This window comes from Schistocerca piceifrons, chromosome 1, assembly GCF_021461385.2.
Source record: "Schistocerca piceifrons isolate TAMUIC-IGC-003096 chromosome 1, iqSchPice1.1, whole genome shotgun sequence".
Lineage (NCBI taxonomy): Eukaryota > Metazoa > Arthropoda > Insecta > Orthoptera > Acrididae > Schistocerca > Schistocerca piceifrons.
This window is the reverse complement of record NC_060138.1, coordinates 1,002,512,430-1,002,533,892: the sequence shown is the minus strand read 5'-3', so window position 1 is coordinate 1,002,533,892 and position 21,463 is coordinate 1,002,512,430. Positions and strand designations below refer to the sequence as shown.

The 21,463-nt window shown below is 43.0% G+C and overlaps 1 protein-coding gene and 1 pseudogene across 1 annotated transcript in view; both read right to left on the bottom strand.

Annotated features, from left to right (window-relative positions):
* LOC124794662 (transferrin) overlaps positions 1-21,463 on the bottom strand; it is a 189,992-nt gene that overhangs the window by 144,466 nt on the left and 24,063 nt on the right. The window lies entirely within an intron of this gene.
* On the bottom strand, positions 9,843-9,960 carry LOC124724370 (annotated as a pseudogene).

The window sequence follows — 21,463 nt, the reverse complement described above, 5'->3', positions numbered from 1 at the left end:
CGTAATGGCCTTCGCGCGCTCCGCAACCATTGTCTCATCATAGTCCTGTCAGGTGATAAGAGCAATGCAGTTGTCATAACAGTACAAGTAGTCTATGACGTGAAGATCCGGCTAATGCTGCAGGAGGCGGCTTACCAAAAATTGTCACGGAATCCGGTATCCAGAATAATGCCGAAGACGTCGGAGCTGCTCAAGTGATGTCATTCTTATTTTTCTTCTTAACACAGCTATGTTCTGATGACGATGTATTGAATCGCATCAACATATTACATTGTTAATAAGATTTTTCACAATTCATAAGTACCAATTTTATCATGTTTCTTTGTTTACGGAAGTGCTATTCAGTGACACTCTGGAGCACATTGGTTCCATTTTCCCGCAAGACATCACAAAGCTCTTTCATGCATGTCTCATCACGAGATATTTCACGTGCAATGGCAATTTCTACGAACATTTGGAAGGCGTCGCCATGGGTAGTCCTCTCAATTTCTTCATGGAACATTTCGAAGCACAGGCACTGGACTTGGCGACTTGTAAACCTAAGGTGTGGTACAGAAACATCGATGATACTTTCGTTGTGCGGAGCCATGAAGAACAGTTGGGTGACTTCCTAAGACACTTGAACAGCCTGCCCGCTAACATAAAATTTACCATGGAAGTAGAAAAGGACACTAAAACTACCATTTCTAGACGTGCTGGTCACAAGGGGTGGCGAAAACCTGGGACACACCGCGTATCAAAAACCGACTCACACGGACCGACACCTGCACAAACTATCAAACCACCAGCCGAGCCAGAAGAGAGGCATGATTAATACGCTCGTAACGCGAGCAGGACGAATATGTGAGCCGCAGCATCTCAGACGCGAAATGCAACACCTGGAAAGTGTTCTGAGTCGCAATGGGTAATCCACAAGTTATATCAGAAGTGTAACAGAGCCAAACACTCGGCGAAGTGACGAACCAGAAAAAGAAATGTCGGGTACGGCCTTTTTGCCATACTTTCCCAAAATGTCGGACAGAATCGGCCGCATATCGCGCAGACACGGCTTAAAGACGATTTTCAAACCGACGAAGAAGATCAAAGAGTGTCTTAGATAGGCAAAGGTAAAAGGGACCCACTTTCAAAGTCGGGAATATACCGCTTACCATGCACACGCGGAAAAGTTTATGCTGGAATGACTGGACGATCACCCAACACCAGGATCAAAGAACATAAACGACATTGCAGGTTGAAGCAGGTGGAGAAGTCGGCCGTCGCAGAGCACACGCTGTGTGAGATCGACTACGTAGTAAAATTCGGCGACACTAAAGTTCTGGCTGTAGAGAAGCACTATTAAAAAAAAATAGTTCAAATGGCTCTGAGCACTTGGGACTTAACATCTGAGGTCATCAGTCTCCTAGAACTTAGAACTACTTATACTTAACTAACCTAAGGACATCACACACACCCATGCCCAAGGCAGGATTCGAACCTGGGACCGTAGCAGCAGCGCGGTTCCGGGCTGAAGCGTCTAGAACCGCTCGGTCACAGCGGCCGGCGAGCCCGGCTCCGATTCCCCACCAGCAATGGAGGGTGAAGCTTTGACAATACCAGCCACTCGTGCTAGCGAAACGCCAGTAAAATCATCAGACGAACGTCAGCCGAAGAAACCCGAGACAGAAGTCAATAGGCAGTTTGTCAATTTTATTTCTGTTATTCCACAATATGCAACATTCTTGAACAGCTCCGATCACAATTTCAAACAATGTAAGTTCAACCATAAACCGCAAAGCGCGTCCACTTCGCGTGAAAATATCAAACCAACTCATCGAGACCGCTTCGCCGCACCTTGCGTCGCGCAATGCCCTCCGCGTGCGTGCGCTCCCGCGGTATAACTCGACCGCTGGCGTCTGTTTGCCATCTTCGAGCGGTCGCCGCGTTCGCAACAAAGCGCTATTCGACCTGATGAGTAGCAGGATTGGGGCCCTTGTTGCTGCCTGAGGTGTCGACTGTGTACTTCATTTCGCACGCTGTAAAATCCCAAACAACCTACAAATTCAATCATGTGTTCCTCCTTTTACACTGCAGGCACATAATTTTTAAAATTACTTTATTTGTTAAAATGGACAGCAAGGTACCTTAGTTGTTTACCAGCCAGCGTCAGTCAGGAACGAGACAATAGGAGACTGTACTTACGTATTTTTCCATGAAAGTCTTGGAAAAATTTCCGATGTCATATTTTCTGGCGAGACGTTCAAGATTACATCTATAAACGTGACTACGATGCGAAATGTGAAACTGCCTTCCTGTCGAGGATCTGAAGCGAAGCAGAACACAATTATCATAAAAAACGCTACTTGTTTTCCACTCGAGACAATTAAATGCTATCTGTAGAGCAATTACAACAAGTGAGACGTAATTTGTTTCAGAAAGGACGTGTAGGGCGAAATGCAAGGTCATTTAAACGTTGCCTACAAGGTAGGCAGTCATTGTCATGGCCTTCAAGTAGTTTCCCCGCGTTCTTCGTGGAGGAGGGAGAGAACTAGAGTCCAGGATCTCAGAAGAAATTATTTTTGTTAGTCTTCCCTCCTGTTCGATATTTCGGAAGTTTGATATAACTGTTGCTCATGCTTACTCAGATACCAGCCCGAAATTTGCTATAACATGACAACGACCAGAGTTCAGAGATTAATGACGATGACAACGACAACGACTACTACTACTACTACTACTACTACTACTACTATTATTATTATTATTACCTCCTCGATCATGTCTGGTTTGTGTTGTGGGACGCTCTACAGCGCGGTCATCAGCGCCCGTACAAATTCCTGTTGACAGTCGAGTCTAGACACTTTCACGAATGTTGATGGAATGATGAGGACAACACAAACACCCAGTCCCCGGACAGAGATAATCCCCAACCCGGCTGGGAATCGAACCCGGGACCCACCTCCTCGATATACCTATCGAAGACCATTTCACGACCAATCTTCTGTGAATGTGTGCTGATATAATACATTATGTATGAATGTCTGGTATTACTGCGATATGAACAATGGCTCTGTGATAACGTTTCCAACTTTCGGCCATAATTGAGAAGGATAAATTTATCAATTTGAAATAAGGCATCCTGATCCGGAAATGATAGAGTCGAAAGTTATAGCGAAAATCATTCTGTTGTTCATCTTCGCTACTACGAAACACATCTCTTCTACTCAGCAAGTGGTCATACCTCTTAAGGTGTGCATTTAACAGCCCATGTTTGCTATACTTCTTCTTTTGTATCACCTCCGAAAGTCGTCCATCCCACAATATTAGCATAAACAGTAGCGGTAAATGTACCGTATTCCACTGACAGAGGTATCAGAATGATTTTCGCTTGTAACTTTCGACTCGGTCTCTTCCGTACCAGGGCCCGTTTTGCCAAACTGATACATTTGCCCTTCTCGATTATCCCTGAAAATTTGTGACTTCATGACGGAATAAACCTGTAAACTAATGAAATTTTCTCGGGATTCCAGACCCATCAAATGGTTCAAAACACACGAGGCTTCGAGCGAGTGCTTCTCGGCCATTGCCAGGTGGTGACTGCCGTGTGCTTGTTGCTGTCGTCGATAATAGCCATGCTATAGTCTGTGACGTGACTGAAGGCCAGTCCAGGGCCATAAATATAAGGTGATGTTTTCGTTGTAAGACTATCGCGCACGCATCACCTTCCCGATGGCCGGTTCCCAAGCCGTGCTTAGCATCAGAACACTGTCTATATTGAAATATTTATCGCGATCGCTTCATTTAAAACGCCATTCCAGAAACAATTTGTCCGTTTAATGATAAGAGGGAAGATTGGAAAGTAACGCACAATAATCTTATTACCAAAAATTTTAATAGGTAACAAAGCAAATAAATGACAAATGAACTTACACCTTTTACCTACTTTTTTACGTAGTCAGCAACATTCTCAAAGCGTTTCTCCCACCGTTGTACCAGTTTCAGTGTGCCCTGTTTGTAGAAGTCCGTTTGCTTGGAGTACAGCCGTCTGCGGGCTGCTCATTTCACTTCTGCATCCGTCGCAATGCGTTGGCCGGCCAGGGAATTCTTCATGGGATCAAACAGATGAAAGTCCAATAGTGCAAGGTCCGGACTGTATGGTGGATGCTGGAGCACTTCTCACGCAAATTTGGCGATTTTCTCGCGAATAGGAGCAGGGCAACATGGGGGCGAGCATTGTCATGAAGAAGTTTGACACCGTCAGCATTAATGTTGCGGCGTTTGTCAGGAAGTACACGACGCAGCTCCAAATTTTAATGTAGGCTGCAGCATTCACAGTGGTCCTGTGTTCAGCAAAGTCCACCAATAACACACCACGTTTATCTCAGAACACTGTCACAAGCACTTTCCTAGCCGATTGACTCACTTTGAAATTTTTTTTTTTTTTTTTCGCATTGGAGGAACAGCTTGTTTCCTCTCCATAGAGGCCTGCTTGGTTTCCGGCCCACGACTCATCACCAGTGACGATTCCTTTCAGAAAGCAATGCCCATCAGGGGCGTAACGCGTTAAGTGATACAAGCTTGTCACCATTCACTGACTCTTGTAGCTGTCTGTCAGGTTCTCAGGTACCCAGCCTGCACCAACTACACAAAATTTCAGCGTGCCACGAGCAATATTGTACACCGCACCATAGGATATCTTGAATTGCTGCGATAAGTTTCGCAATTTCAAAATTGCTGCCTCAATGGCTCCGATATTTCGCGGGGTTGCAGTTGTTAAACGGTCGCCCGCAGAGTGACCATCACTAAGGTTCACACGGCCCTCTTGAAGAATGCACACCACCTGGAGACGTTGCTACGGTCCATAGAGTTGTTCTCATACACACCAGCATGTCCCTGTGAATTTCACTTGGTTTATGCCCTTTGGGCCGGCCGGAGTGGCCGAGCGGTTCTAGACGCTTCAGTCTGGAACCGCGCGACCGCTACGGTCGCAGGTTCGAATCCTGCCTCGGGCATGGATGTGTGTGATGTCCTTAGGTTAGTTAGGTTTAAGTAGTTCTAAGTTCTAGGGGACTGATTACCTCAGAAGTTAAGTCCCAGAGCCATTTGAATCATTTTTTATGCCCTTTGGCTCAACTTCGCTTTTCTTCGCAAGTTCATGACAGTAACATGCACGCCATGTTTGTTTGGTAGTTCAGGCGTCTCTTGCTAGAGCTGCGCATGAAATCAAAATACCATCTGTAGCGCAAACTTCAAACTATATCATCATGAATTTTCAACATTCCAGCTGCAATACCAGGATAGAAAAAATATTGTGCATTACTTTCCCATCCTCCCTTGTAGATATCTCGTCGAATGCAATTCGGTGTCCGTTTTCCAGAGCATGTTCTGCTGCCGCTCTCATGACACCATAGGCGGAAACACCGTCTTTTTCTATACGGCGCTCTTTAGCTGTGCACACAATCTTTTTGATATAAAACTGTCCACACCGATACAGTATTTTGTGTATTCCTGGCGTTCTGCATCAAACATAATCTTCCACAGGTATCATGCGTTGTCGAATTTTTGCTGAAGGCCTGAAGACTGAATCGATTTTACGCCTCTTTAGAAGCCGACTGATATTTACTGTTCAAAAATGGGTCAAATGGCTCTGAGCACTATGGGACTTAACATCTGAGGTCATCAGTCCCTTAGACTTAGAACTATTTAAACCTAAGTAACCTAAGGACATCACACACATCCATGCCGGAGGCAGGATTCGAACCTACGACCGTAGCGGTCGCGCCGTTCCAGACCGAAACGCCTAGAACCGCTCGGCCACGCCGGCCGGCCGATGTTTACTGTTACTGAGCCACAGAATGGCAAAATTGCAAGGTTCTTCGTGTTCTCCTCGGGGACATTCCGCTTACGTCTCTACGGCGAAATGGACTTGGAAAAGTTTTCGCTTGTTGCGGCCATTATAACAACAAATCGTTTTTGTGCAGGGTGTTGGCAGCTGAGCAGCTGATTATGTGCATTGTACCGGTCCTGCCGGCGGTTAACGCCGTGGCTAAGCATTCATTAGCTTATCAGCGGACAATAACTTCAAGGTAAGGCAGGGCACTGCCTGTCTGTACCTCTAATTGACGTGGTCGTGGCTGTTACTGATGTGGTTCAGCAACTCTCCCAGCTTTTCACGTCCATGACGCCAGACAATGAGTGTGTCGTCGATGTAACGATGAAAGCCTCGCTAGGTTGAAATTCTTTCCACTGTACAAAGAATACGATGACGTGAGAGTGTGTTTAAATAAATTCACAACGGTGTCGTCAAAGGACTGGGAAAAGATATCTACAGAGTGAATAATGACACCACATCAAAGCTGACGACATAACTGCTTCTCCAAAGTGCTGGCGCTTGATAGGGCGGATAATAATAATAATGGCGTGTGACGAGGGCCTCCCGTCGGGTAGACCGCTCGCCTGGTGCAAGTCCTTCGATTTGACGCCACTTCGGCGACTTGCGCGTCGATGGGAATGAAATCATGATGATTAGGACAACACAGCACCCAGTCCCTAAGCGGAGAAAATCTCCGACCCAGCCGGGAATCGAACCCGGGCCCTTAGGATTGACAGTCTGTCGCGCTGACCACTTTTTATTTTATTTTTTTTAAATATCTGATTTTGTTCGTTGCATCTGCTCAGGGCGGACGTCGTAATACATCCGTTTAAGTTCGCTGTTGATCGATTAACTCAGTTTTTTTATTACAGAGGGCAGCTAACCCTCTGACCGAACACGCCGAGCTACCGTGCCGGTTGGCCACTCAGCTACCGGGGGCGGACATAGGGAGGATGAAGTCCGTCTTATTCTTGATATGGTGCAAGCAGTGACCAACGTGCGGATTAAAGAGACTGACTACATGTTTTGATAGCCTGTAAGTCGGCGATCTAGTGGTGCTCACGATGGGCCCCAGGGGTGTTTGGTTTTTATAAACGTTAGGGAGCCCATAAAATGTAGGTGGTCCAGGTGTCTAGGGAGGAGATTCTCATCACACAGCAGAGGTAAATTATAGCAACACGCAAGATACAAAATATAGAAATAATATAATTTGTGTTCATAAATGATTACAGTGTGAGCGTGGAATGTGACACAGCTACATACAGATTACCTTATTGATAACTGTTCCATGTTTAGTAATTGTAGAAGCTAATATTCCACAAGAAAACTCTATATTTTGTTATATTACTTATTGTTGTTTCGTGCAGCGCATAACATTTTCAAAATACTATGTCTGCATAGTTCCTCCGTGATTTTCAAATTGTATACTACATGTTCACTGTATGATTTGTTTATACGCTGTATTAGTTGCAAACGCCACTTAGTGAGGACAGTTGTTTTCCCTGCACTGCTGTTCTCTATGTACGTTCGCTTTGGCAATAGGCTTCATACATGTATGGGCTGTTTTCAGTACCTTATGTGCCCATTGCTGTGAGGCTCGTTCTTGTATTTCTTTGTAAGTACCGATGAATCGGCTGACCATTGTGCATATAACTATTCTGTGGCATTTCATGTCGTAATTCGTCCTTTTCTCTTTAAAACAACTATGTTCTGATGATGATGATGTATCGAAATGCGTCAGTAAATTAAATTGCGAACAAGACTTTCCATAAGTAAGTCCCAATTACGAATGGTCGCGTACCTCATGCATGGAAGCATTTATCTACATTTTTTGTACAGAATTTTGTTCAAAATACAATTTAAATTTTTTCCTCAATTGCACGGCTGCTTACGATGAACCATATCTTTTTTGTAAATTTCCTTGCGCAGTTTTTAGTATATTTCGGTATACATCCTGGAAAAAATGCAACCTCAACCTCATTTATTAATTCAAGATCATGGTTGACATTGTGTGACAAAGTTATAGCTTTCACAATTATATTGCATTTTCTACACTGGCTTCTATATGTTTATGCAAAATCCTAATTTTAGATGTTATACATAGTGATTCAGTGATGATGTTGACACAAACTTTCAGGGATAATGGAGAAGAGTAAAAGTATCATTCTAATGCAAGCTCTTTGCTCTCCACATTTTATTAGGAGGTAGTAGGTACTAAACAATGAAAAAAATTGACCAGGATACATGGGATCTAAAGTGCTACCTTGAGATCTATGAGCACTTGTTCATCTTTGCTACTGTGAAATACATTTTTTCCACTAAACAAGTGTTCATAGCAATCAAGGTACGCATTTTGGAGCCCTTGTTTACTGGACAGTTTTTTTCTTGTTTTGGTCCACACTACCTGGTCCCAAAATATGGAAAGCAAACAGCTTGCAGCAGAAGAGGCCCACTGTTAGAGGTAGCACAACGATTTTCGGTTATAACTTTCGACTCGGTCGTTTCCGGGCTAGGGTCCTCCACCTCGAACTGATACACACACTCTTCTGCATCATCCCTGAAAGTTTGTGACATCATCACGGAATCACTCTGTAGAACCAAAACAACATTCTGTCACCGTTCTTGCCCAAGATAACCGACAGCTGTATCTATAGTTAGCGAAACTTATAGTCTTTGTCCTTTCTGCAAAAGGCCTCATTAAATATTCCTTCAGAGGAAATACTGCATTACGCAAGATATAAACATTTGATAGTGGATGCTGGCAAAAATTCTTCTTTGGGTATTTTTTATTCTTCCCATTTCTATTGCGTGCAGGAAGGGGCAATCATCGAAAACATCTGCGTCTTTGACTTCACCGTACGAACCTCCTTTCACCCTAACAAACCTACGGTTTTCGTCAGTGACAGTTAATAATTCAGTCGAAAAGGATTAGTAGCAGTAATACATGGAACCAGATTTACTGGGTTTTTAACGCGAATGTGTTTCCTTTCCAAACTTCCAAGATAATTACGGAATCGCCATCTGTTCCACAAGCGTCGTACTTTTTTCTTTTTAAAGTAATCTTCAGTTGGCTTGGAAATGTGTTTTGTAAGCTTTGTTGTCCGTATAGCCTTACGAACTTTTATAATAGTGGAATGTGCCGTTTTTGAAATTCTGAAAGAAAAAACTAGTTGGCGGAACTACGTAAGTCGAATTCAGTTGCGGACAGGTTTCACGGTGATATAATCAAGTATTGCAGCTAAAATTCGAACCTACTCCTTGAATAGTAAAGGCTGACATTTCGATTCTTCAAACAAATAATGACATTATCCATGAATGCGCCTTTCCATTACACAATATTAGTTTCATTCCTTTATTGCAGATACTGTTTCTTCAGTATTTCATATTTGATATAGAAGGTCACACAGGACAGCATGGATGTTATCTTTTTGAAAGACATCGCCACAGAAATGTAAAAGATGAGACAGCCACCAGCCTTAACACGTGAGAAATGTTACGGCTGTCTAAATTACCGGCTATGTGAACCACAGGGCAAAGCATAGAGAAAGGCTTCAGTCTCTTGGGTGTCAAGATTTCGGACAGGTCTGTCGCGGATGATTTGATCGAAGAAGCACGGTAGTGGTCTGTGTAGCATTGCACAATCAGCACCAACACCGCTTAACAGCAACTGCTGGTGCGGTGCATGCGTCCCTACTTCTCTGCCCTGGCCTGGGCGGAAGGATCAGTAGGTATTCGTTCAAAAAACAAGAGGTGAGACTGTTTCAATTTTGTTATTATTAGTTATACATCCTCCAGAACAGGCCATGAAGGCCCAAAGGTAGCGACCGGCTGCCGTGTCATCCTCAGACCACAGGCGTCAGTGGATGCGGATATGGAGGGCCATGTGGTCAGCACACCGCTCTCCCGGCCGTATGGCAGTTTCCGAGACCGGAGCCGCTACTTCCCAATCAAGTAGCTCATCAGGTTGCCTCACAAGGGCTGAGTGCACCCCGCTTGCCAACAGCGCTCGGCAGACCGGATGGTCACCCATACAAGTGCTAGCCCAGTCCGACAGCGCTTAACTTCGGTGATCTGACGGGAACCGGTGTAACCACTGCGGCAAGGCCGTTGGCATTAGTTATATATGTACACAATAAATCACAATCTGACATTTGACTTTTCTGCAATTAATTTCACCTAGTCCCGTCGCACATTAAATCGCTCCGTTCACATGTATTTCCAGTGACCGTTTAGCTATCGTGTAATCAAGTAGTAGCGTTTCTTTCCTCCTGCCTTTGTGCAATACTTTCCTATTTTTTATGTTGACAGTCCACTCCCAGACTCTGCATCCGGCGTCGATCTACATCTATAGCTATAACTAGATCTACATAGACACACTGCAGATCACACTGAAGTGCCTAGCAGAGGGCTCATCGAAACACCTTCGCAATAATTCTCTATTATTCCAATCCCGAACAGCGCGCGAAAAAACTAACAAATATATTTCCTGTGCGAGCTCGGACTTCCTTTATTTTATTATGATGATCGTTTCTCCCTATGTAGGTCGGGATCAGCAAAACATTTTCGCATTCCGAGGAGAAAGTTGGTGATTGAAATTTCGTGAGAAGACTCCGCCACGACGAAAAACGCTTTTACTTTAATGATGTCCACCTCAGATCATGTTTCATGTCAGTGACACTCTCTCCCCTATTTATCGATAATACTAAACGTGCTGCTCTTCTTGGAACTTTCTCGATGTACTCCGTTATTTCTAACTAGTGAGGATCCCACATCGCGCAGAAATACTCTAAAAGAGAACGGACAAGCGTAGTGTAGGCAGTCTCTTTAGTAGGCGCTATTGCGTCTTCTATGTGTTCTGCCAATAGAACGCAGTCTTTGGTTCGCTTTCCCCACAACATTTTCTGTGTGTTCTTTCCAATTTAAGTTGTTCGTAACTATAATTCCTAGGTATTTAGTTGAATTTACGATCTATAGATTTGACTGATTTATCGTGTACCCGAAGTTTAACGGATTCCTTTTAGCACTCATTCGGTTGACCGCACACTTTTAATTATTTGGGGTCAATTGTCAATTGTTGCACCATACAAATATCTTTTCTAAATCGTTTTGCAATTTCTTTTGATCTTCTGATGACTCTACTAGACGATGAACGACAGCAATAACTGCTAATAACATATGACGGCTGCTCAGATTGTGTCCTAAATCGTTTATGTAGAGAAGGAACAGCAGACGACCAGAAACAATGTGTGTTCCAAAATCCTGCTGCATATCGACGGTAATGAAATGGGCCTTAATTTTGTGGATCACTCCTGCTGCCTTTCTTGAATATTGGTGTGACCTGTGCAGTTTTCCAGTCTTTGGGTACGGATCTTTCGTGAAGCGAGCGGTTGTATATGATTGTTAAGTATGGAGCTATTGCCATCAGGATAACCTGAAAGGAACATAATTCCTATGCAGTCTGGACCGAAAGACATGCTTTAATTGATTTAAGTTTCTTCACTACTCCGAGGATATATACTTCTAAATTACTCATGTTAGCATCTGTTCTTGAATCGAATTCTGGAATATTTACTTCGCCTTCTTTGGTGAAGGAATTTCAGAAGGCTGTGTTTAGTAACTCTGCTTTAGCAGCACTGTAATGGACAGTATTTCCATTGCTATCGTGCAGAGAAGGCATTGACTGCCGCTAACACACTTTACATGCGATCTGAATCTTGTCTGATTTTCTGCCAGGTTTCGAGACTGTTTCGCTGTGGAAACTATTGTAAGCATCTCGCATTGAAGTCCCGCATTTAGCGAAAGTTATACAGGGTGGACATTTATAAAACCGACATACTGCAGGGACAGACTCCCTACTGAAGGTGGAGGAAAAAAGGTCTTATGGACGTGTGTCCGGAAATGCGACATTGCCACGGTAGATGGCGCTGAAGTTCTTCTGACCGCGTGCCGCATGTTCCTTGTGTGCTGCTGGCTGTGTTTGACGCAGCGTACTGTTAAGCAGTAGAATGGTGTTTGTGTACGGTCAACCAGATGGACACGGTCGAGAGGCAGCATGGCTATACCCAAAACAAGTAACCTCACAGATACCAACCACATCACATAACATTTCGAGCCCTTTTTGTCCGTTTGTGTGACCCTGTGTCCTTTCAGACAGACGAACGTGCAGGGAGGGTACTTAAGTTTTGGTATAGCCTTGTTGCCTGTTGACCTTTTCTGTCTACTTGGCATTACACAAACACCAACTCGCCTTTTTCCCGACAAGAATACCGGGTCATTCTGCTGCTTATAGTACTCTACGTCAACCACGCAACCTGCAACATTCAAGGAACACACCGCACGTGGTCAGAGAAACTTTCATTCGCCAGCGCCATCTACCGAAGCAACGTGCATTCCAGAGACGTGTTAATAGGACTTTTCTTCTTCAATTTCCAGTCAGGAATCGGTATCTGTATATTCTATACTACCGCATAAAGACGTTGTTACTAGAAATCTCGATTAGTTCTTAACCAATTTCTTTTAGATTACCTAATAAATATGCGGACGGACATACAGTATATATTTTTCCATATACGTATATAATATATGAATATTACACAATATATAAAGGAGAAATGTTGTTTCCAAACACCTATAGAAGTTATTTATCGATTTATTTCAAATTTTTCACTATCCTCTAATAAACAATCGGATGCACTATATATTTTGTACTATTATTTTTGGACTGTAAATATATGTACTTTATAAATGTATAATATATTAAAGTAGAAATGTTGTTAGCAAAAATCCCGGAAAGTGCTTGACCAGTTTACTTCAAGTTTTTACACGATATTCTTAAAAAATTCAGACGGAGATAGGCTTTATCCTTTTTTACACAGCTGTGTACATGTTTTCTGTTACAACCGATTGCAAGAAAGAAAATGTGCTGTGCTTTGAAAATGTATAGTTTTGTTTTCTTTCACACAATCAGTTTTAACTACGATGGAAGGGCACTTAAACCATTAGGCGAATGTTTCCTCCCACAGTTATTCTTTTTCTTTATACACAAAATTTTAAACAAAAGTTGTATACACAGAAGTAAGCTGTTTTGTTCTCTTCCTCAGTAGGTTTTAGCAGAAAACAGGAAAGTAGTGTTTATGGCTTAATGTCTTGTAATTAGAATACTACTACGGTATTTGAATCACTAATAATACTAATGGATTTACACATTCAGCTTAAGCGATTTCAGTTGCCAATCAAAGACACGGCTCAAGGTCAGAGAGAGGGGGAAGGAGGAGATGGACTGTCAGAGGGGCAGGGAGATTAGGACTTATACCCAATTCCAATATAAATTTAGCAACTGTGAAGCATTGCAGGTTGTCTAGTCTCGTCAATAAACAATAGAATTATCTTCGAACAGTCCGCCCCCGGTAGCTCAGTGGTCAGCGCGACAGAATGTCAATCCTAAGAGCCCGGGTTCGATTCCCGGCCGGGTCGGAGATTTTCTCCGCTCAGGGATTGAGTGTTGTGTTGTACTAAACATCATCATTTCATCCCCATCGACGCGCCAGTCGCCGAAGTGGCGACAAATCGAAAGACTTGCACCCGGCGAACGGTCTATCCGACGGGAGGCCCCAGTCACACGGCATCTACATTTATCTTCGAACATTCTCACGGAGCTTCCAATCTAAGCTACAACTGAGAGCCAAGTATTACAGGAATTCTTACGTTTAGTACACTTAGAAATAATTATTACAGAAATGGTAAAAATTGGTGTAGCAAGAACAGAAAAAGCAGTTTAGATAATTGTTTGTGAAGAGTATAGCAGTTACTTCTAGACTATAATCTGTGGCAGAAGGAGAGAAAGCAGGTGAGAGAAGGAGAGAACCCTGGGGAAGTGGTGCAACACTAGTAACGAAAAGCAGGGGAAAACAATATGAGATGATTATCCGAAAAGAAAAGGAGGAAGAAGAATAGAAGTAAAAGAGGAAGTGAGCATGTGCTTCACCGTTCGCCGAAAAGAAATGGTGATTATCTTAACTTTTGAGAGAGCAGTGATGATAAAAAAGGAATTGCTTCAGCTTTTTCTTGAGTGCAACAGGGTATCCAGTTACGCGTAGCGGGCAAGTTAGCTTGTTCCACAGGTTGCCAGCAGAAACTGAGGAGGGGTTCCAGAAATTTCTTTTTTTTTTTTTTTTTGGGTCATCAGTTTCAAATAGCGCAAAAACTTAAAACAAAAGAAAAAGAAAGAGAAAAGTTACAACATACTAGATTTATGACGGCTTCTGCTGCGATTTTTTTGCTTATTTATTAGCTGTTCAGAATTTTTACCATGCAATTGGCTTCGTCAAAATACATTTTACATATTCATAAAAGTATAGTTGTTACTAATTTTTACATTGTACATATATATACAGAGTGATTATAATTAAAGTTACACTTTCGAAACTCTGTAGAAATAACACCACTCGTCAGAATGACGTCAAATTGCAACGGAATATTATCGGAGAAGGGGAAAAAACATATGGCAGAAAAAAGTGTGAAAATTGATCAATAGATGGCGCTGTGTCTGTCAGAATACGTAAACGGAAACACCCGTCATGCGCACGATGCACTGAAGTAAACAAGCCGGGTACACGGCTTTTCCTCCTTTCGCGTCTGCGACGTTCGCCATGACTGCCACAACGCAGGATCGCGCTCTGCTTGTAAAGCTGTATTACAAGATTGATGACACGTCGCTCTGCAGAAGTTCCGGGCATTGAAGGGTTTGAAAAAAACCGTTGGTCCGATGACTGCCAAGTGCCTGGAGAAAATGATTCGGAAATTCGATTAGACGGGTTCTTCTGGTGTGCAACCTGGTAGAGGAAGGAAACGAATTGTTCGACGTCAGTGGAAGCAGTGGCGCCAGCAATGTAGGAGGAGACGAGTGGTGGTGTGCAAACGTGTTGTGCACGGAGAACTGCCCGAACATTTGACATACCCGTGAGCACGGTGCGTTAAATCCTACGAAATATCCTTCTTTGCTATCCATACAGAATTACGCATGTGCACGAGTTGCTTCCTGTTGACCTGCCAGCAAGAGAGATCTTTGCTTTAGAACTTCTTGCTCGCATGGAAGTGGACAATGATGGGCCGTGGAAGATTTTGTGGACAGACGATGCCCACTTCCATGTGACAGGATATGTCAATACACAGAATTGTCGAATATGGGCACCGGAAAATCCACACGCAAATCAACCAGTACCACTCCATCCTGGAAAAGGTCACCGTGTGGTGCGGATTTACGACATCATTTATCATAGGGCCATATTTTTTCGAAGAGACAGGTGCTTCCGGTCCTGTTACCTGTACCGCCACTGGTAAGCGCTATGAGCGTCTTTTGCGCAACCACGTGATTCCTGCTCCCCAACATCCTGGATATGTGGATGAGATTATTTTTATGCAAGATGGCGCTCCTCTGCACGTTGCAAATCCAGTTAAGCAGCTGCTGAAGCGCCATTTGGGAAATGCTAGAATTATCAGCCACCATTTCCCTACAGACTGGCCTTCCCGGTCACCTGATCGTAATCTGTGTGACTTCTGGCTGTGGGGCTATCTGAAAGCTGTTGCGTTCAGTGTTCCGATTGCAAACTTAGCTGCATTGAACACACGCACTGCGCAACACAATCTGAACGTGACCCCGGAAACACTTCGATCAGTTGTGGAACATGCTGATTTCAACTTGTTGCAGGAAACGGTGAACAGTATGCTGAACATGTTTTGCGCCAGTCACACGGACATTAATAATCCGATTTGATTTTGGACGATGCTATTTATGCGGTTTTTGGCCTCAGGGAAATTAAAAACCTATGTGATTGATACTTTTTATGCGGTTTTTGGCCTCAGTACAATTAAAAACAGATGTTTTTCCATCCAATGTGATATGACCTTGCCGTAGTGCATGCGCTTACGTAACTAACAGTATAACACCTCTACATCCATGCACACTGGGTAGTACCGTTTATTTACTGCGAAACGTACACCTTAGGCATTGTTGTATGATTCATCAACCCTTTGTAGTCGACCACTATTAAATTATGATGCCTATAGAGCCATCTGTTGCTACATTGCCGGCCGGAGTGGCCGTGCGGTTCTAGGCGCTACAGTCTGGAACCGAGCGACTGCTACGGTCGCAGGTTCGAATCGTGCCTCGGGCATGGATGTGTGTGATGTCCTTAGGTTAGTTAGGTTTAATTAGTTCTAAGTTCTAGGCGACTGATGACCTCAGAAGTTAAGTCGCATAGTGCTCACAGCCATTTGAACCATTTTGTTGATAGATTTTGTAACTATTTATTTTTCTTCTGCCATACGTTTTCCCCCTTCTCCGATAACATTCCGTTGCAATTTGATGTCATTCTGACCAGTGGTGTTGTTTCTACAGCGGTTTGAATGTTTAACTTTAATTATAATCACCCTGCACATACATCTTTTTAGTAGTTAGTAATTTTTACATTTTACACACGCTGTCATTTTACATATACACGTAAATACATAAACTTCTTACTAATCAGAAGATTTCAGCAATAATCACTATATTGTTCACATTGACGAATTAATGATACAGTTCTACACATTTAGTTAATGATAGTTACATTATTTCATTGTTTATACATTCCTTCCAAAATACTTCCAAGATATTCTTCAACTGAGTAGTATGCTTTGTTTTTAAACTGTGTGTCTAATACCCCCTTAAATTTAAAAACCTTACAGGTTTCTCTTGGACCCAATCCACGTATACATCTACGATGAGATATAGAATTCATCTGTAATGTGTGGGGCAGTCGTACTGAGAAGCCGATGAATTAGACAAAAGAGTGTGGTAGTGGCGTAACTTGTCTGGCTCACAACCATCTCAACTGGGCGTACCAGACACTGATATGGTCATCTGTATCATATCCTACTGGGACGTCCACTGTATGGCACGAAGGATGGGAGCTTTAACCCTTAACTACTCTAGTGAAATGCTCATACACTAATACTCTAGTGGGGTCTCGGAGTACCCCAGTAAGAAAAACGAAACTGTTTAAGGAAATTTTATTTTGAATTGCACTTTTATCACTGAATATTATAAACATTTTTACATATTTGAGATATGATTACAAACAATTTTGGCACACTGAAAATCTGTGGTTGGGGCAAACATGTTTTGAGCATTTTTCACACACTATTTTGGTTTTCTTGTCCACATTTCTTGGGCGCATGTAGCATCTTGCTTTCCTCATGGGTTCTGGCTCTGAAGATGTTGAGTTAAGAGGAGTACCACAAAGTTTAACAACAACATCTCTCAGTTCACAAGAAAGGGGTCGGACATCTCGACGTTGTATAAGAGGCTTTACTAAATCCATTCCAAGCTTTTGTAACAATTCTCTTCTTTTTAAATCATTTGTTTCGTCAAGTTGTTTGGTGCACTGAAGCAAGACAGCAGCATTGACTCCTACTATGTTTAGAATGGCATAAAATACAGACATTGGCCATCTGCGTGTTCGCCGTGATAACGAATAGTTGGCGCACATTTGGTCCAGTGCGTCCACTCCTCCTTTTGTGGCATTGTAATCAATGATCATTTCAGGTTTTTTCTGTTGAGTACTAATTTTCTGATCGTGGCGCATAGATGAAAGCAACATAACAGCTCGACCTTTCCGAGGAACCTGAGAACAAATTGTCTTTCCTTCGTTACCCCCAAATAATGCAGTTTCTACTGGGCGCTTTGTGTTTGGTTTGAATTCTTCTGGTATCTGCGGTTTATTTTGCTTTAGAGTGCCTAAGACAGTCAACTTTTTGGCTTCTAGTTGATCACAGAGTTCAAGTGACATGAACCAATTATCTACTGTCACATGTCTATTGCTTCCCTAAATTAGTGTTATTAATTTCAAAACATCTTGTGTTGGGATTGATAATGTACTTTTATTTGTCCCTTTTCCTGTGTAAACAAATGCATTGCATAAATAGAATGTTCGTGAGTCACAAAGGCACATAAGTTTGAGGCTGTATTTGGCTGGCTTCTTGGGCATATACATGCGAAATTTGCATCTACCACGAAAGGGTACTAACATTTCATCGATTGTCACGTACGCTCCTGGAGTATAATACTTTTGACATTTGTCTATAAAGAGTTCCAACACATCTCTAATAGCTGCAAGTCTGTCATCAGCCTTCCTAGCATCTCTTGTAGCAACACAATCGAATCGCAAACAAGACAAAATGAATAAAAATCTCTGAACGCTCATAGTGGCTCGAAACACATCACGACCAGTTCCATCACCAGCAAAAAGTCCAACAACATTTTCGTGATTGGATTTCATTACCCCAGATAAATAAAGCAGACCCAGAAATGCTCTCAGTTCTATTATGTCTAGCGGCTTTATGAACGCTGGCTTAGGAGCTTTGTATTTGTTTAACATGTCATGTATCTTGACATTTGTATTGGTGAGTATTAGTTGCAATAAATCTTCACTGATGAACAGTTCCCAAGCAGATAATATGTCAGTTGAATCAATCATTTTTGCTTCACGTTTACCACCTGGAAGATGACTAACTATATTGTGAGCACAGGTACGAGTTGTAGGAGGAGCTTTTTTTGACCACTTGTAGCACACCTTTTTTCCAAAAAAAATGTTTGTCAGCGGAAGGTCTAATACACGCCTCATCATCTGATTCTTCACAACTACGTTCTGATGTAGCTTCAGAAGTGGAATCATGATCACTTACAAGGGAACCTCCCCATCGCACCCCCCTCAGATTTAGTTATAAGTTGGCACAGTGGATAGGCCTTGATAAACTGAACACAGATCAATTGAGAAAACAGGAAGAAGTTGTGTGTAACTGTGAAAAAATAAGCAAAATATACAAACTGGGTAGTCCATGGGCCAAATAGATAACATTATGGAGACTTGGAGCGCAGGAGCGGCGTGGTCCCGCGGTAGCGTGAGCAGCTGCAGAACGAGAGGTCCTTGGTTCAAGTCTTCCCTCGAGTGAATATTTTACTTCCTTTATTTTTGCATAGTTATTATCTGTCCGTTCGTTCATTGACGTCTCTGTTCACTGTAATAAGTTTAGTGTCTGTGTTTTGCGACCGCATCGCAAAGCCGTGCGATTAGTAGACGAAAGGACGTGCCTCTCCAATGGGAACCGAAAACATTTGATCGCAAGGTCATAGGTCAACCGATTCCTCCACAGGAAAAAAAACATCTGATATATTCTATACGACACTGGTGACGGCATGTGCGTCACATGACAGGAATATGTTGTCGACCCACCTAACTTGTACACTTGGCGAATGGGTAAAAAGATTCTTCTACCTTGCCCGATTTAGGTTTTCTTGTGGATGTGATAATCATTCCCAAAAAAGTGATGAAAACACAAGAGTTTGTCACATAAACTGAAAATAAAAAATTAAACTTTCAATTGATTTGCCTATCTTCCCATGAACTACTCAGTTTGTATATTTTGCTTATTTTTTCACAGTTCCACACAACTTCTTCCTGTTTTCTCAATTGATCTGTGTTCAGTTTTTCAAGGCCTATCCACTGTGACAACTTATAACTAAATCTGAGGGGGGGTGCGATGGGGAGGTTCCCTTGTTAGTATAAAGCCATCCTCATCTGCTGTGGTTTCCTCATCAGATTGCAAAAACGCAGGATCATTCACTATTCTTTCCAACTCGTCATCTGTTAATGACTTCGATGATGCCATTCTGAAAAGTAATGCATTCATACATAACCTTAACAATTGACGTTATCATGGAAAGTGCGCTGTTTTCGAAGTACTCTAAGATTTCAGTCGCGTAAAACGCTAATTGAGATAGTCAAAAACAACTTACGTTAATACTCTGGTGGGGTATTCTGAGACCTCTTTTTCTTTATCTCACACAATAATACTGGAAACACAGCATTCAACACTCCGCGTTAAAAGGCAGCACTTCACTTCACTGAGGATTAACAAGAACACAGGCGTCATCTGTTGTTCCGTTCACGTACTATGTATTGTATTCTATCGTCTGGGGTTCTCCGTGACCCCACTAGAGCAGTTAAGGGTTAAGAAAGCACGCTTTACTTGGCGGTGGCGATTACGCAGCAGAGAAACGGCAAAGGCGAGCGTTTGGGCCGGTGACGTCACGCTGCCTCAGCAGGTCGGTGGCTCCGTTTCCTGGGAACGGACCTACTCGTGGCCTGCGCCAAGGCCGACCGGTCGCGCCGCGCCGGCCCGCATCGTATCACACACACACACATCTGGCGGCTGGGCTGCGTAGCGCGAATCCAAGCGTCGCGTCGGGAGGGCGCGCGCGAAACGGCAGCTGCTCTCTGCGTGTTAGCGTGCACGCAACGCAGCGGAAACGCTTGCTATTCTCCGCACTAGCCAACAAGGATGCATACTGACTTTACGGCGCAGATGGAAGGGCCGTGTAGGGAACAGCCAAGGCTGGAGGCAACGAAGGTCTGATGGAAATGACTACAGGCGCGGTACTTTCAGCCCACTACATTTTAGCATCGCACCGACAACTGTCGTCCCATACCAATAACGCACGGACTGAAATAGAAACTGATAAACTACGAAAATATTTACCGAACGCTATCACATAGTACAGTACACATTTCCATGCCTTAACAGTTTTTTCTTATGTAAGTCTATTTTCGGCAAAGAAAAAAGTCATTCGTACAGATGACGAATGCTGTGATTACCTGATTACTATTGAGTGGTTCTAACGCAACTGAAGCTTTTCAAGTGAAGATCACAAGACAACGTGCATGCGCAGCTTACCGACACCTTTCGGACCGGCCGCTGTGGCCGAGCGGTTCTGGGCGCTTCAGTCCGGAACCGCGCTGCTGCTACGGTCGCAGGTTCGAATCCTGCCTCGGGCATGGATGTGTGTGTTGTCCTTCGGTTGGTTAGGTTTAAGTAGTTCTAGGTCTAGGGGACTGATGACCTCAGATGCTAAGTCCCATAGTACTTAGAGCCATTTGAACCATATCTGACACCTTTCGGACTTTGAGAAAGATCGAATGATCGTACCAACAGGCTGTATACAGTGTTTGTCTGTAGTGCAGTTATGCATAACAAATGGTAATGAGATCTACTCTAGGATAAAACTTAAATCAACCATCCATAATTGAGTTTCCTTATGTGTTTCAAAATGAATACCGGGTTTTTAAGGCTTTCTAGCATGTATTACATTCAACCTACAATTATAAACAATACATCACACGAAAGAGCGACTCAAACAGTTTTGCTCGGAAGTGTTCACTGTGAGCACCATTTGTCACATGGCGCACATCGAGTCGATAGGTGAGTTCTTCCCAAAACTTGATCAGTGTGTCTTGAGTAATCATTGCAGCAACTGCTTCGATCCTGTTTCTTAAGTCTGTTACAGGGTGACATATTGAACTATATGAAAAAAAAACGCAAATTAGTTACAAACTACGGCGTGCACACACTTTATTCAACAAGTAAACGTCACTATAGATATTGGTTTAGGTTATGAGGTGTTCGATATGGCTGCCATCATTAGCGATGATGTGGCGTAGACGAATAGCGAAATTCTGCATGACACGCTGAAGTGTCGGAAAATCGATGCTGTCAAAACGTTCTAATGTGTGTGAAATC